The 14,333-nt window shown below is 32.1% G+C and overlaps 1 long non-coding RNA gene across 1 annotated transcript; it reads right to left on the bottom strand.

Annotated features, from left to right (window-relative positions):
* Window positions 1-12,744: 12,744 nt before the first annotated feature.
* LOC146883618 (uncharacterized) lies at window positions 12,745-13,623 on the bottom strand. The gene is made up of 2 exons (XR_014984324.1): window positions 13,482-13,623; window positions 12,745-13,352 (listed from the first exon to the last, which is right to left on the bottom strand). It is a non-coding gene; the product is annotated as an uncharacterized LOC146883618 (long non-coding RNA).
* Between the last annotated feature and the right edge of the window lie 710 nt (window positions 13,624-14,333).

Genomic DNA, 14,333 nt, shown 5'->3' with positions numbered 1-14,333 from the left:
GAGTTTAATATGAACCTAATTCACATATAAAAATTTATACTTTTTCATCTTTATATAATGCTTAACTTTTTACGATTAAGTTATTTATCATTTAATTATTGTTTGTGTAAGTGGAAGAAAACATTGAGTTTATGAAGCATAGCTCCTTCGTTTTCATTCACTGAACTTCATGCCAAACATAAATTTGTACATCGCTTTCAAATGTCAAGTAAAAAAAAACATCACTTTCAAATCCCTTGAATTATTATCTATACGTGTCCATTATTCGATGACTAAGCACAAGTATTTTTCTAGTTTATAATCGAGTGCTGCATGGACTTGTTTCTGTCAGAAAAGTTAAGTATCTTGAATGCATGAAAAGGAAATGTGAATATAACTTATGCTATAAAATATGAAGAAAAACGTCCTATATAGTGGTACAATATATAATTAATAATTAAATTATTCAAGTAAGAAGCAAATGCACATAGCTAAATGGTTTAACACATTTTCACAAATAGATGCACAACTAGGCTAAAGCTAACTGGTTTAACACATTTTTATAAACAGATTAAAATTTGAGTTAAGATGAAGAGTTTCTCTGTGATTATGAACCACATGATACCATTACTTCAACTTCATGTATTAGTTGCAAATGAACATTTTGTTAATTGTACACACTTTAAATTTGTAAAGGTTATTGAATATAAAGCTAAACCTATTACTTGGTGTGTTTCAAGTATTAATGTAGGGATAGGAGAATGACGATTAAGCATAAGGAAGAACTTCAGATGAATGGCTCGCAAAAGTTCAAGTTTTATTTTATTAACTTTTGTTAATTATCCTAATGTAATATTTGTGCATAACTTACATTTACCTTACCTAGGAATTTAATTACAAATATCTACATACATATTTCAATTTTGTTAAAAATATAATGTTTTTCACGAAATTTTACCATAGGAAATTTGAATTTTTCTTGTAGTGATAACATTAACCTTTCTAGGAATATATTCCTTAGGTAACTAATTTTATCTTCCATATAGAAATATCCATAGAAAAATCCATGTGTAGTGCCTATTTATAAATATATTTAAATCAGTAAACAAATATATTTAAATATGAATCTGAATATGTGGAAAGTAAATCAATAAATTTTATAGTGATTATCATCATTCATAAGTACTAAATACTACATTTACTAAGGATTTCCGCACAAATATATATAACCATGGCTAATGTAATAATAATTTTCACAATATTGGTATCAACCACTAATACCTCCTCAATGATATGGTCACAAATATGATTAGATATATCTATTAGGTGTTAAGTCAAATAATATGGGAGGGCTATGGTCACAAATATGATTAGATATATCTATTAGGTGTTAAGTCAAATAATATGGCAGGGCTGTTAGTTTAATAACGAGTTTGTTAGTTTCCGTTGTATTCATTTTTTTTAAGTGTGTTGTTATATATGCACCTTATTTTTGTAATAACTTAGTTGAATAAAATCTCTGCATATCCATTCAGTTGCACTCTCTTTATTCCTCTAGTATTAACAGTGGTATTAGGAGTAAGGTTTGAATCGAACCTGTGAGATGTTACAAAAGCCAGTGAGTTTCTTTCGTTAAAAGGTGTCGTGAACAATTTTCCAAAGAGAGAGGAGTTATTCTTTGGTGAAGAAGAGTGACTTCTTGCACGATCAAGAAAACCCATAGAAGAACCTCAAGTAAAGCGGTGTTGTCAAAGGGATCTACGAAAGAATGGCTAAAATGAGGAGCATTATACAAGGGGGTTTGCCAGTATTTGATGGCAAGATGTTTGATGAATGGAAGATAAAGATGCTTGTGTTCTTTGGGTTTCAAGATGTTGCAAAAATCATCCAAGATAGTGTAGGTGAACTAAGCAGCAAGGCATCTGAGGAAGAAAAGAAGCATTTCAAGCAACAACAAAAGTTCGATAGTAAGGCACAATTCTTGTTGTATCAATGTGTAAGATCCAATATCTTTAACAAGATTTGCAAGGCAACTACTACCAAAGAAGTCTGGGAGATCTTGGAAAAGACTTATGGGGATGGAGACAAACACAAGAAAGTAAAGTTGCAAGCATTACAAAGGAGGTTCAAATTTTTGATGATGGAAAAAAATGAAACAGTTGCAGAATACTTTGATAAGGTTTAAGGGCTGGTGAATGCTATGAAAACTTGTAACGAAGAGGTGCCTGATTGACATGTGGTGCACAAGATTTTGCAGTCTCTTCCTCCATCATTTGACCACCTAGTGATAACCATAGAAGAGACTAATTATTTGGAAACATTGGAGATCGAGGAACTTCAACACTCATTAGAAGTGCATGAGTACATATTAAGTGAGAGGAAGTGTATTCAAGAGCAAGCACTCCAAGCGAGATCAAGTTTCAAAGGAAAGAATAAAGAAATGAAGAAAGGAGGATTGAAGTGGAAAGGGCAAACAACCCAAGAAGGAGATGCTGTAGAAACTATGAAAAGGAAAAATCAAAATGTGAGTGGAGACAAGAACTAAAAGTTTGACAAGAAAAAGGTGAGGTGTTACAACTGTAAAAAACTAGGGCACTTTGCTCATGAATGTCGAAGTGGAGAAGGAGCTAAGAGCAAGACGGCCAATCTAGCCCAAGATGAATATGATTCTGAAGTAGTGATTCTGATGGCAAAGACTGACACAAAGACAACAGAAGATACATCTTGATATCTTGACTCATGGTGCTCAACACACATGATTGGCAAGAAAGATTGGTTTGTCAAGATGAGTGAATCAACTCATGGCAAAATTCATTTTGTAGACAACAATAGTCTGTCAACAAAAGGCATGGGAAGAATAGTCTTGAGTGTTGTAGATGGAAGAGAAGTTTTGGTTGAAGATGTACTATACGTAACAGGCTTAAAGACTAATCTTTTGAGCCTAGGTCAGTTACTACAAAAGGGGTTTCACATTACCATGAAGGACAAGAGGTTAAGTGTGTTTGATCATCATGAACACTTAGTTTTGCAAGCAAATTTGTCACATAATAGAACCTTCCTGGTAGGTATGAATGCACTTAAGCGACACTGTTTTTGTGCATTAGTAAGCAAGGTAGAGTGGATTTGGCATTATAGGTTTGGCCATCTAAACTTCAAAGACCTCTGTCTACTAAAAACACAAAATATGGTTGAAGGATTACCAAAGTTAGAGGTTCCTGGATATGTGTGCAAAGAGTGCGTTGAGTGTAAGCAAACCAAAAGGAGTTTTAGTAAGTTTGTGTTGTAAAAGGCAACAACAAATTAGAGCTTGTTCACTCAGATTTATGTGGCCCCATCCAAGTGGAAACACCTTGTGGAAGTAGGTATGTGATCACCTTCATTGATGATCTATCTCGTAAGATGAGGGTGTACCTACTGATAAGGAAAATTGAGGTATTTCTGGCGTTTAAAAGATTCAAGAGTTTGCTTGAAAGACAAAGTGGCAAAACTCTTAAGGCACTCAAAACGGATGAAGGTGGGAGTACAATTCAAAGGAATTTATAGATTTTTGTGAAGAAACTGGGATTGAGCATGAAATCACACCTCCATACACACTCCAACATAATGGTGTGGCCGAAGGGAAAAATAAGACTATTCTAAATATGGTCAGGTGCATGCTCAAGTGCAAAGATCTGCCAAAAGAATTGTGGGGAGAGGCAACCCTCACAGCCTCATATGTGCCCAATCGATCCCCTACGAAGAGACTTAAAGGCATCACACCAGAAGAGGCGTGGAATGGGAAAAAACCAAGCATTGCACATTTGAGGGTTTTTGGGTCGCTCTACTTCAAGCACGTCCCTGATTAACAATGAAGTAAACTTGATGACAAGGGGCTGAAATTGATTCTAGGGTTAAGTATGTTTTTAGTTCTTGAACTTTGACCCAAAATTGGAATTCGTCCCTAATCAAAACTTCGATACTTTTTGGTCCCTAAACTTTAAAAATGAATTAATATAGTCCTTTTAACCCAATTACGTTAACCTTTTCCATATGTCGAACGCGTTCCATGTTAATATTGAAGTTGTTTACGCCGTTTGACACATTCTCAGTTCAATATCTATTGGGAAATGCGTTCGACAACTCAACAAAAGTTAACAAAATTGGGTTAAAAGGACTATATTCATTCATTTTTAAAGTTTAGGGACCAAAATTTATCAAAGTTTTAGACAAGGACGAATTCCAATTTTGGGTCAAAGTTTAGGGACTAAAAACATACTTAACTCTTGATTCTAATAGGCTTTCATTCTACAGGTGGGTACAAACTATTGGATCCAGTAACCAATCAAGTTCACATCAGCAAAAATGTAGTGATTGATGAAACCTCTACCTGGCACTAAACATAGAAACAAAATTCCGAACTTGTGATTGTGCTCGAGGAAGATAATGTTTCCAGTAAAGCAGGTTCTGTTAACCAAGATATTCACGTAAGGAAATCATCCAGGACAGTACAAAAACCATCTCGTCTGAATGATTATGAGCTACTACATGATGTTGACATCACACCAGAAGGCAATCTTGTTCATATTGCCTTAATTACAAAATTGGAACCCGCAAGCCAACCCAGCTCACCACGGGTTCGGGCCAGCTTGGGTTGAAAATTTTTCATAAATTTCAATACGGGTTGATTTTTGACTCGGCTCACTCGAGTTGAACCCGTGGTGAGCCAGGTTGGCTCACCAACCTGCAAATAAAGGGTCACACAAGTGTTTTTTGTTAAGTTGGACTATGTATTTGGGTCAAGTTAGGTTTATTTTTTAGCCAACACATAGATAATTTGTATTTATTATGATTTTAGTTTGTATTTGGATTGTATTGAAGTTTATTTAGATTTTAATTATAATTATAATTTAGTTTTGACTGAAAAAGAAAATAAAAAAATTGTATGTTTTTTTAATTAAGTAAGCATGTGAGCCAACCCGTTTAACTCATCAACTCGTGGTGGGCCGGGCCAGGTTCAAATTGTTTTGGCTCGTTAATAAGTGAGTCGGGTTAGGTTGGCTCACTAAGTGATCAACCCTGGTGGGTCGAACCGGGTCGGGTCGGGTTACCCGTTTTGACAGTTCTACCATGAAGGAAGAAATAGCTTCTATAGAAAAGAATCACACCTGGGAATTGGTTGATCCTCCTTATGGAAAGAAACCAATTGGTTTACAAGGTGAAAGTAAATCCAAAAGGAGAGATAATGAGATACAAAGCAAGGTTGGTTGTTAAAGGGTTTCTGTACAAAGTTGGGGTTGATTATGGAGATATTTTCTCACTAGTGGCCATAATAGAGACTATGCATGTTGTGGTTGCTTTGGCCATTTCATCCAATTGGCATATGCACCAATTGGATGTAAAAGCCTCGTTCTTAAATGGGTCTCTCGAGGAAGATGTGTATATACAACAACTTGTTGGGTTCGTGGTAAAAAGTCAGGAGAATAAGGTTCATAAGCTTAGGAAAGACTTATGTGGTTTAAAGTAGGCTCTTAGAGCTTGGAACCAAAGAATAGATAGTTTTCTAAAGCATATTGGTTTTGGAAGGTGCAATTCTGAATATGATGTGTATGGAAGGTGTAGTTCTGAATGGTAAGGTTGACACAAACAAGCTGATAGTGTGCCTGTACGTGGATGATCTACTGGAGATTGGGAACAATAGTGAATTAATTGCTCACTTCAAGACTCAAATGCTAAATGAGTTTGAAATGAGTGATCTAGGTGAACTCAATTATTTTCTTGGAATTGAGTTTACTAAGACCAAGCATGGAACTGTGATGCACCAAACCAAGTATACTGAAGACTTGTTGAAATGGTTTAGAAAGGAGAAAAGCAATTATGTAGTTACACCTGCAGAGGTTAGGCAGAAACTACAAGTGGAAATTGATGGAGAATTTGTAAATGCAACAAATTACAAGAGAATTATTGGCAGCTTGAGATATTTGTGTAACTTTGGGCCTGATTTGAGTTATAGTGTTGGGTTAATAAGTAAATACACGCAAGATCCAAAGGAATCACATATGTATGCTGCTAAAAGGAAAATCTGATTCAGAATTGGAATTGGTTAGATATTTTGATTCAAGTTGGTGTGGGGATAAGAGTGATAGGAAAAGAACTGTAGGGTATATCTTTTTCCTTGGGGGAGCTCAAATTTCATGGAACTCAACTAAAGAATCAGTGGTGGCATTGTCTTCCCACGAAGCGGAGTATATAACAACGTCAGGAGCTTGCTATCAAGTAGTCTTATTGGAAACAATGCTACGAGAGTTGTAGGTGAAACTCTAAAGCAGATCTAGGGTGTTAGTGGATAACAAATCTGCAATTGACTTGGAAAAGCACTCCACATCACATGGGAGAAGTAAGCACGTTGAGAAACGATTCTATTTTATATGTGATCAAGTGCACAGCGGAAAACTCGATATTGAACACTACAAATGAGTTGCAGTTAGAAGACTTATTCACAAAAGCTTTCTGAGAAGAACAATTTAGCTAGTTAAGAGATGCAGTTGGAATTGTTAATAGCAAAGTCACTTTGACTTAAGGAGTTGTTCGGTGTTAAGTCAAATAATATGGCAAGACTGTTAGTTTAATAACAAGTTTGTTAGTTTCTGTTGTATTCATTTTTTCTGAGTGTGTTGCTATATATGCACCTTATTTCGGTAATAACTGAGTTGAATAAAACATCTACGTATCCATTCAGTTGCATGCTCTTTATTCCTCTAGTGTTAACAATATCCTTTAACGATTAGGTATTCCTTGAGTAAAGATAAAATAAAATTACAATATAATTTATATTAGACATAAATGCTTACTAAAATAATATAGAGTTTAAACTTGTACAATTTATGTTTATCCAGGCTAGTTATTATGCTTAAGTTAAAACGCCTACAAATATATAATTTATGTTTGAATATTTCATCAGTTTGAATTTGAACTTAAGAATATCTTGAAATTATAAATAATTTATTTAATGCATATCGATTACCAATATAAAATAATAATTTATTTGTATTTCAAAGAAGGATCAAATTATTTTAAGGGAATTTTTTTTTTCTTGAACCTAATGCTTATTATTAGATACAAATAAATTAACTTAAAAAAAGTATGATGAAGATGAAAACCAGATGTTTTCTTATAGAAATGAAAAGTAAATGTTACTTCTGGAATTATTTATCTTTATCATTTATATCTTTATAATTTAAATACTATTAAAACTTTCTATATATTTTGTGTTAATTTTATATAGATATTGTAAGCCCCAATTTTCAGCCTTATAAGTGTTTTGGGCCTGGCCTATTCGTGGGCCCAAGGCCAGCCCACTGGGGGACCCCAAGACCCCTTTTCAGCCCTTAACCCCTCTCATTTTGTCTCACTTTGCAAAAAACAGTTTCCTTCCCCCTCTCTTTTCTCCAGCTAAGAGCTCTGTTAGGGCATAGAGATCCTTCCAACTTTGAGCTAGCTAAGAGCATTCAACCTCCAAGTAAGTCAAACTTTGAAGCTCCTTGGTCCTTTCTTCCCATTTTTACCGTTTGAGTACGTTGGTCTGGTTAGGGTTTAACCTTTTACGTTTGTTTTGTCTTGGTGTTCCTATTTTCAGCTCACTGTTTGATTCTTAGAGTTGTGGTACTCCTTGGTTTCGTACCTGGTTGCGTTTGCTAGCATCTAAGCAAGTAAGAGAAGCTAGGGTTTCATTTTTTTTAAGTTATTTAGCTTGCTCCGTTTATGTTTGGCTAAGTTTGATTAGTGTTTTGTGGAATATGAGACAAGATTAGGGAAAACGTTAATTTTTTGTGTATTTCAAAGTTAGGGGTTCAAATATTCATGAAACTGTGATATTTCACATTATTTTTCGTATTTTGGAAGTGTCGGGTGGTCGCTGGCGAGTGCCTTGGTCGCTGAGCGACTATGTCTTTTTTCTGATATGTGCAGTTTCAGTAAAATTGCCTTTCCCGACTCGTTAACCTTTGATCGAGCTAAAATTTTAACAGTTGATCCTTAACACCTAGTTCTTGATTGTGATCGGTCAGATCTTGAATCGGAGCTCTGTAGTGAGAGCAAATTTTATCGCAAGGTCCTTGTAGTTTGGATGTCGACAGCATTGACCTTTGTTGCTTGTTTGGTGCATAACTTTCTCTATAGTTATTCAATTAAGTTGGTTCTTGTTGCATTTGGTTCTTGATTCAATCATCTTTAATTTGAATATAAATAAAAAATTTTGGAGCTTTACACAAGCTGCAGTTTTATTTCTAAAATCTCAAATCGTTTGCATAATGTGTTGTTATGTAATGAGCCATGACTAGGTTGGGTTGGACATTGGTATGCATTTATAAAGCATGAGATTGAATGAGATCTTGTTATGTTGTGTATGAAATGGAAAACATGATTGTATGGTTGGTGGTGGTTTGGCATGAGAATTGAATGCTTGATATGGCATGTGGATTTTGTTGGTAAAAGAGTTTCAAGGGAAACTCTTGGTATAGGAGATGTCTAGATAAAGAAAGGTATCCTGAAATCTAAAAATTTTTCACGCTCACATAGAGTAGAATAATTTATGTGGTGAGAGTGGTAGGAGGTCCTAGTCTTGGGACATAATTGGCCCAAGCCATTAGAGGATTAACCCTGTGTGTGGTTGGGTGATAACCCCTTGCGTCTAGACTCTGTAGAGTTTTAGAAGCCAGCACATGCGCATACTTCCTTTAGAATTCCATATCAAGAGTATGATCCGGATATTGAGTCATAGAGTCTTGCATTTGTTTGCTATCACATGAATTGGGTGCTTACTGCTTTGTTTGTTTATAACCTGTTTTATCTTTTGCTTACTCTATAACATGTTAAAAATATTTTCTCTAGCTTACCCTTGCTTTTGGTGTATGTTTCTTTGCTTGGTTTTTTCCTCCTTGCGATGATCACCAATTAATTAGTGTGAGCAGATGTGGAAACTTCTGGAGGTTCTCAGGGTGGCGACAATACTGCGGTGAAGGATGGTTCCCGCGCATCTGGGTTGTGGCCCACTATTTAGTCCATTTTGAAGAACTCTATGTTTAGTTTTAAATTCCTTGCTCTATGAGTAGTCTTTTGCACGACAATAGTACTCTTATGTTTTTGTTTGTGGCATCGTGGCATGCCTAAGTTTCTTTTCTAGTGTATCCATGGATGACTGTAATAGTGAATCCTTATATGTGTATTGTTCATTTGATTGCTCTTTTAATATTATAATGATGTGATATTTTATTAAGTAGATTTATTCTATTTAAATAGGATGTCACAAATATTATATAAAAGAATATTATATAAAAGATTTGTAAGAAATAAGTTTCTTTTCCAAGTAATTCTCATGAGTGAAAGTTCCATGAATAAAAAGTCTCCCTAACAAATATTTTAGTGTATTCTAGTAATTAAACAATTTGAACCATTAAATGTTATTATAAGGATAAATTATAAATTACGAATAGGAGACTGTTATTTTTTTTATCTTATTTATTTGTTATAAGAAATATGAAATTTTGTGGTTAATATAAAAAAATATTAAAATATTAAAATAATTATTATGTTATTTAATTAACGAAAATGGTTAAATTATAAAAAATTAATTAAAAAGTATAAATCTTTTGTGTATTAAAAGAATTTTTTTAATAAAAATTTAATAAAAATTATATAAATTTATAAAATAAACGAAACTTAATTAAATTAAAAAAAAAAACATAATATTTCATAAAAATTATAATGTATCCTATAAAAAGGACTATTCATTTTTCTTTCTGAAGTGTTTTTATATATACAAGAGGAAATAAAACATTCAATTTAGTATCTTATAACGTGTAAGGGATATTTCTATGGTCTACTAGTTTTCTTCGCCCACACAAAAAGCACAATTCTCTTTCATTCTAGTAGAGTTTGTTCTTACTTAAACCCTTCAACTTTCCTAGGTGTGGTAGCACTAAAATATTGAATCCTCAAGGCACGATATTTGAACTCTTACATTACAATCAAGTATTAGTCAACAAAGTGATTAACTTTTTAATATTGGCTTTGCCTCAATAAGCAGCATGCATGTATTTAGGCTTTAAGGGGTAGTTAGTGACAAATGTCACCCTAAAGCAACAACTCAAATATTTGAATAAAATATAGCAACAAATTACTTTATTTGCAGCCAATCATTGTTGAGAGATAGACCAACATCAAATTGCCTAAGTATGGAAACCTAGTTTATTTTTTAAATATAAATTAAGTACAATAAATATGATGGTAACTATTAAATTTAACGGAAAACTTATATGATTCTAAATTTTAGAAAGAAATTTCACTATTATTATTTATTTATCATTTTAAATGTTAATACAAAAAACTTGCATATTAATGACCGTCGTTATCCATTATCCATGACTAACAATAAAAATCTATCAATAGATCATGTTTATCAATAGATTATTAACAAACAAAAATTCGTTAGTAAATACCGACGATAACAAATTCATCAGTAATCTTTATCGTTAAATGTATGATTGTGTCTCATTCTTCCTTCTTTTCTTCCTTTTCTTTTTCCTTTATTTTTTTCTTTCTCGCCGTCGATAGGTCGTTGCCTCACCACCATCGCTCCAGGTCATTTTTTCTCCTTTGGGGTCTCATTCTCCTCCTATTCTCTTCCTCCATCTCTTCCTTCTCTAACTCCGGTCACCACTGTCACCATCACCAATGTCCTTCATATATATGTCGTCGACAATCATTGGTATCATTAACTCATGTTACCAGTGCACGTCACCAGCGAGCCTTCATGTCACCCCTAACCACCTCCTCTTGCTCCTCCTTCTCCTCGTTTTCTTTTTCTTCTATTTTTCACTTCTTACCAATCTCCCCTTAATATAATATAAAACTCTAACAAATTAATAAAAAATGTACTATTTAAAGTGTAAAAAGATTTACCAACGAAATTCGACCGTCGGTAACTATAATGGTGAGGTACCAAGAGAAATATTTGTTAGTAATGAGATTTGTAATTTATCAACATACAATTTTGACAACTTTACTTGTTGACAATTGTGATAAATGTTACTGGCGATGTTTCTAAAAAATTTATGACAAATTTTATACTAACAAAAGTATTTATCAATAAATTTAAATTTTTAATTCATTATATATATATATATATATATATATATATATATATATATATATTATTAATTTGATAATATTTTGTCGATAATTAATTGCTCTTTTTCGTACAAATTATTGACGATAAATCAATTTTATTAAATATTTCAATTATATGATTGTGGAATATTATAATGAATATATATAAACAAGGGTTAAATATGGTTTTGGTCCTTTTAACTTTTAGTAAAAATTGAAATTGGTCCTTTTTGGAAACTTTAAATCAAATTAGTCTCTGAACTATGTAAATACGTGGATTTAGTCATTTTAAAAAAATTGTATTAAGTTTATTTGACGTTTCAAATACATTTTATTATAGTATTTTACTTTATTTATCACATTTGACATATTTTGACTTCAATATTAGTTGAGAAATGCAATTGGAATATCAAATAAACTTAAAAAAAAGAATGGTTTAAAAGACTAAATTCACACATTTTTAAAGATGAAAGACTACATTAATTCAAAATTTTTAAAAGATACTAATTTTAATTTTCTATGAGATTTGAAATACCAAAATTATATTTAACCGTATAAATAATGACTGTGTCTACCTATAAAATGCGCACTATAACACTCATTCATTGTATCAGAAAGAGGATGGGTGAGAAGCACATAAGATGTACGAAGTTTTTGAAATTATTTGGTACTTTCGTATCTTCAAAAGAAAATCATGTACCAATGTACCATTCTGCAAAAGCATGAATGTTTTGATATCCCCAACAATAAAATCGTAAAAATATAATTTTTATTTATATCTTCTTATGTAATGATTTTATAAATAAAAGAAAAGGGTAAACATTAAATAACATAAACAAAATGACATAAATATATGAAAAAATGTATGAAATATAGGTTATTATATCACTAATTCAAAATCTTAAAGAATATAAATTTATTGATTTTTTTTATATGATGTTCAATTTACTCGATCCAAAACCGTTTATTAAGATAAATTATCAATTTTGATATTATAAATAGGTTTTCTAAAGAAATTCATTAGTGAGACATAAATCTAATATATAAAAAAATTATACTACTCCAACTCAAAACTTTACGAGTCCTGTATTCAATTTTCACATCTCTAATTACTATAAAATTTAATTTTAATAAGATTCTCAACATGTATATAATAATAATAATAATAATAGAAAGGTAATAATCATCCGACATTTCAAAAATTAAATCTGAAGCTATGAGTCCAGAAGAAACTGAAAAAAAAAATAGAAGTAATTAATAGAGAATGGACTATGCAACTGCATATTGAGTGCATACACGTTTTATTTGGCGCAGGGAGCGGAAGGAATTAATGGTTGTGGAATTGATGAATACTGAAACACATTTACAAAATTTGCCGCCAATCTTGGAATACAATATTGACACATCACTGTAAAGCAGAAATCTGTGGTATGGTAGGTGCTGTGTAGCTGTAACACCAAAGATATGTCAAATGTCAATAGTACCACATTCTTATCCCCAAAACATGGTCCCACCTTCAATTTTTTTTTTTTTTTTTATAATCTTGCATTTATCATTTATCACCATTTTCATAATTTCTAGGGGCAATTTTCTATAAAAGGAGGTGTAGTTGCATGCAGAAAATTTAAAATAACCGAAGAACATTATCATATAGAATGGTGTCTAAAGTAGATGAAGCAAAGAAGAAAGTGCAGAAGTGGGAGAAAGAGATTGAGTGTAACAAAGGGAGGATGAGGAAGTTCAAGAGAAGCACCTCCAACATGGAGGAAGATGGTGCTTCTTCTGCCATTCTCTTACTTGCTTGCATAGCTTTCTGCACTTTCCAACCTTCTAATAATGCATGCCCTGCTTAATCCTCATCCCTTTTCTTCTCTCTCTCTCAACAAAAACTGTACATTATTATGTCCCATTTTCTTCACCCTCTATGTTGTTGTTTTACTCAGTAATTGTACCGTTATTCAATAATTACAACAAAATCATCTTCTCATGTGTGGAAAACTTTCGCATTTTTTAACTTGTGAATTGAAACAAAAGTGATTACTAAAGTGAAGTTAATCAACGCTGATGAAGATAAGGCACTCAACAAAAAGTATTAGCTCCTGAATCAACATGCTAAGCTCAATTCAGCAAGGCTTTGTATCGAACATAAGGAATGCATTATCGTGCAGGTCCATATGTTCCGTATTCTGGCCATTAAACAACTACACCAAACTCATACCATCACTTTCACACTGCACCAATCAAATCCAATTTGAACACCAAGCTTCAGGGATTGTTGATCAAAATTTTGGGAGGTAAAAACAATATAATCAAATTAAACAGAGTTTTTAATATTCAATTTTCACGTTTTCCACACGTACCGAGATAGTATGACTAAATTTCTCTTCTTCTTCCATTATTCTCACTTTGCACATGGATAGAGGACTCAGAATTTAATCAACATCGACTTCTGACTCTGTTCTCGTAGTGTCAGAATGCCAAGGCTCTGAAAACATGGTGAAGCCAAGAAAAATCTGAACAAAGACTACTCTGAAACCGCAACTCACCTTAATACTCACTCATTTAACATTAGATTTTTAAGCGTAATTTAAAAAATTAGTTAAGCTTTAAGAGAGTAATAAAATTTAATTAAATTTTCATAAATTTATATATTTTTAATTGAATTTTTATTATATTTTATTTGTTATTTAATACTACAAATTTTATCTTTTCAATTCAATTACTATGATTTAAGGTTTTTAATGAACTAAGATGTTATTTTGTCCCTCTTTTAAGTGGTATATAAAAAGTTTTCTTGTTAATCAAATAGTATTGCAGTTAATATAAAATAATTAATTTATATTATTTTAATAATAATAAATTTTTAATTTTATATCTTTTGTTTTTCATCTATTGATTTTATTTTTTTATTTGTCTTGTTAGCTTTTCATATTAAATAAATTTCAAAGTAATGACCTTTTAGATTGTGGAACTTGAGAAAGATTACAACAACTCTCACATATCTTTCTCAATTGACTTGATTAATTAATTAGTCCCTTAACTTTATTTGTTTTTCCTTTTATAACATCACTAAACTCATTAAATCTCTTCGTTTAACTTTAAATAGAATTTCTAAAAGTATAAAGAGGTAATATGTTAAATAACAAATATATGTAAAACAATAAAATGTTATTTTCCAACATGGTATATACAATGGTGAAATAATGTCAATA

The sequence above is a fragment of the Vigna unguiculata genome, chromosome 9 (assembly GCF_037176805.1).
Source record: "Vigna unguiculata cultivar grain cowpea cultivar isolate G323 ecotype 2 chromosome 9, ASM3717680v1, whole genome shotgun sequence".
In the NCBI taxonomy this organism is placed as follows: Eukaryota; Viridiplantae; Streptophyta; class Magnoliopsida; order Fabales; family Fabaceae; genus Vigna; species Vigna unguiculata.
The sequence above is the reverse complement of the archived record's forward strand: the minus strand, read 5'-3'. Positions and strand labels throughout refer to the sequence as shown.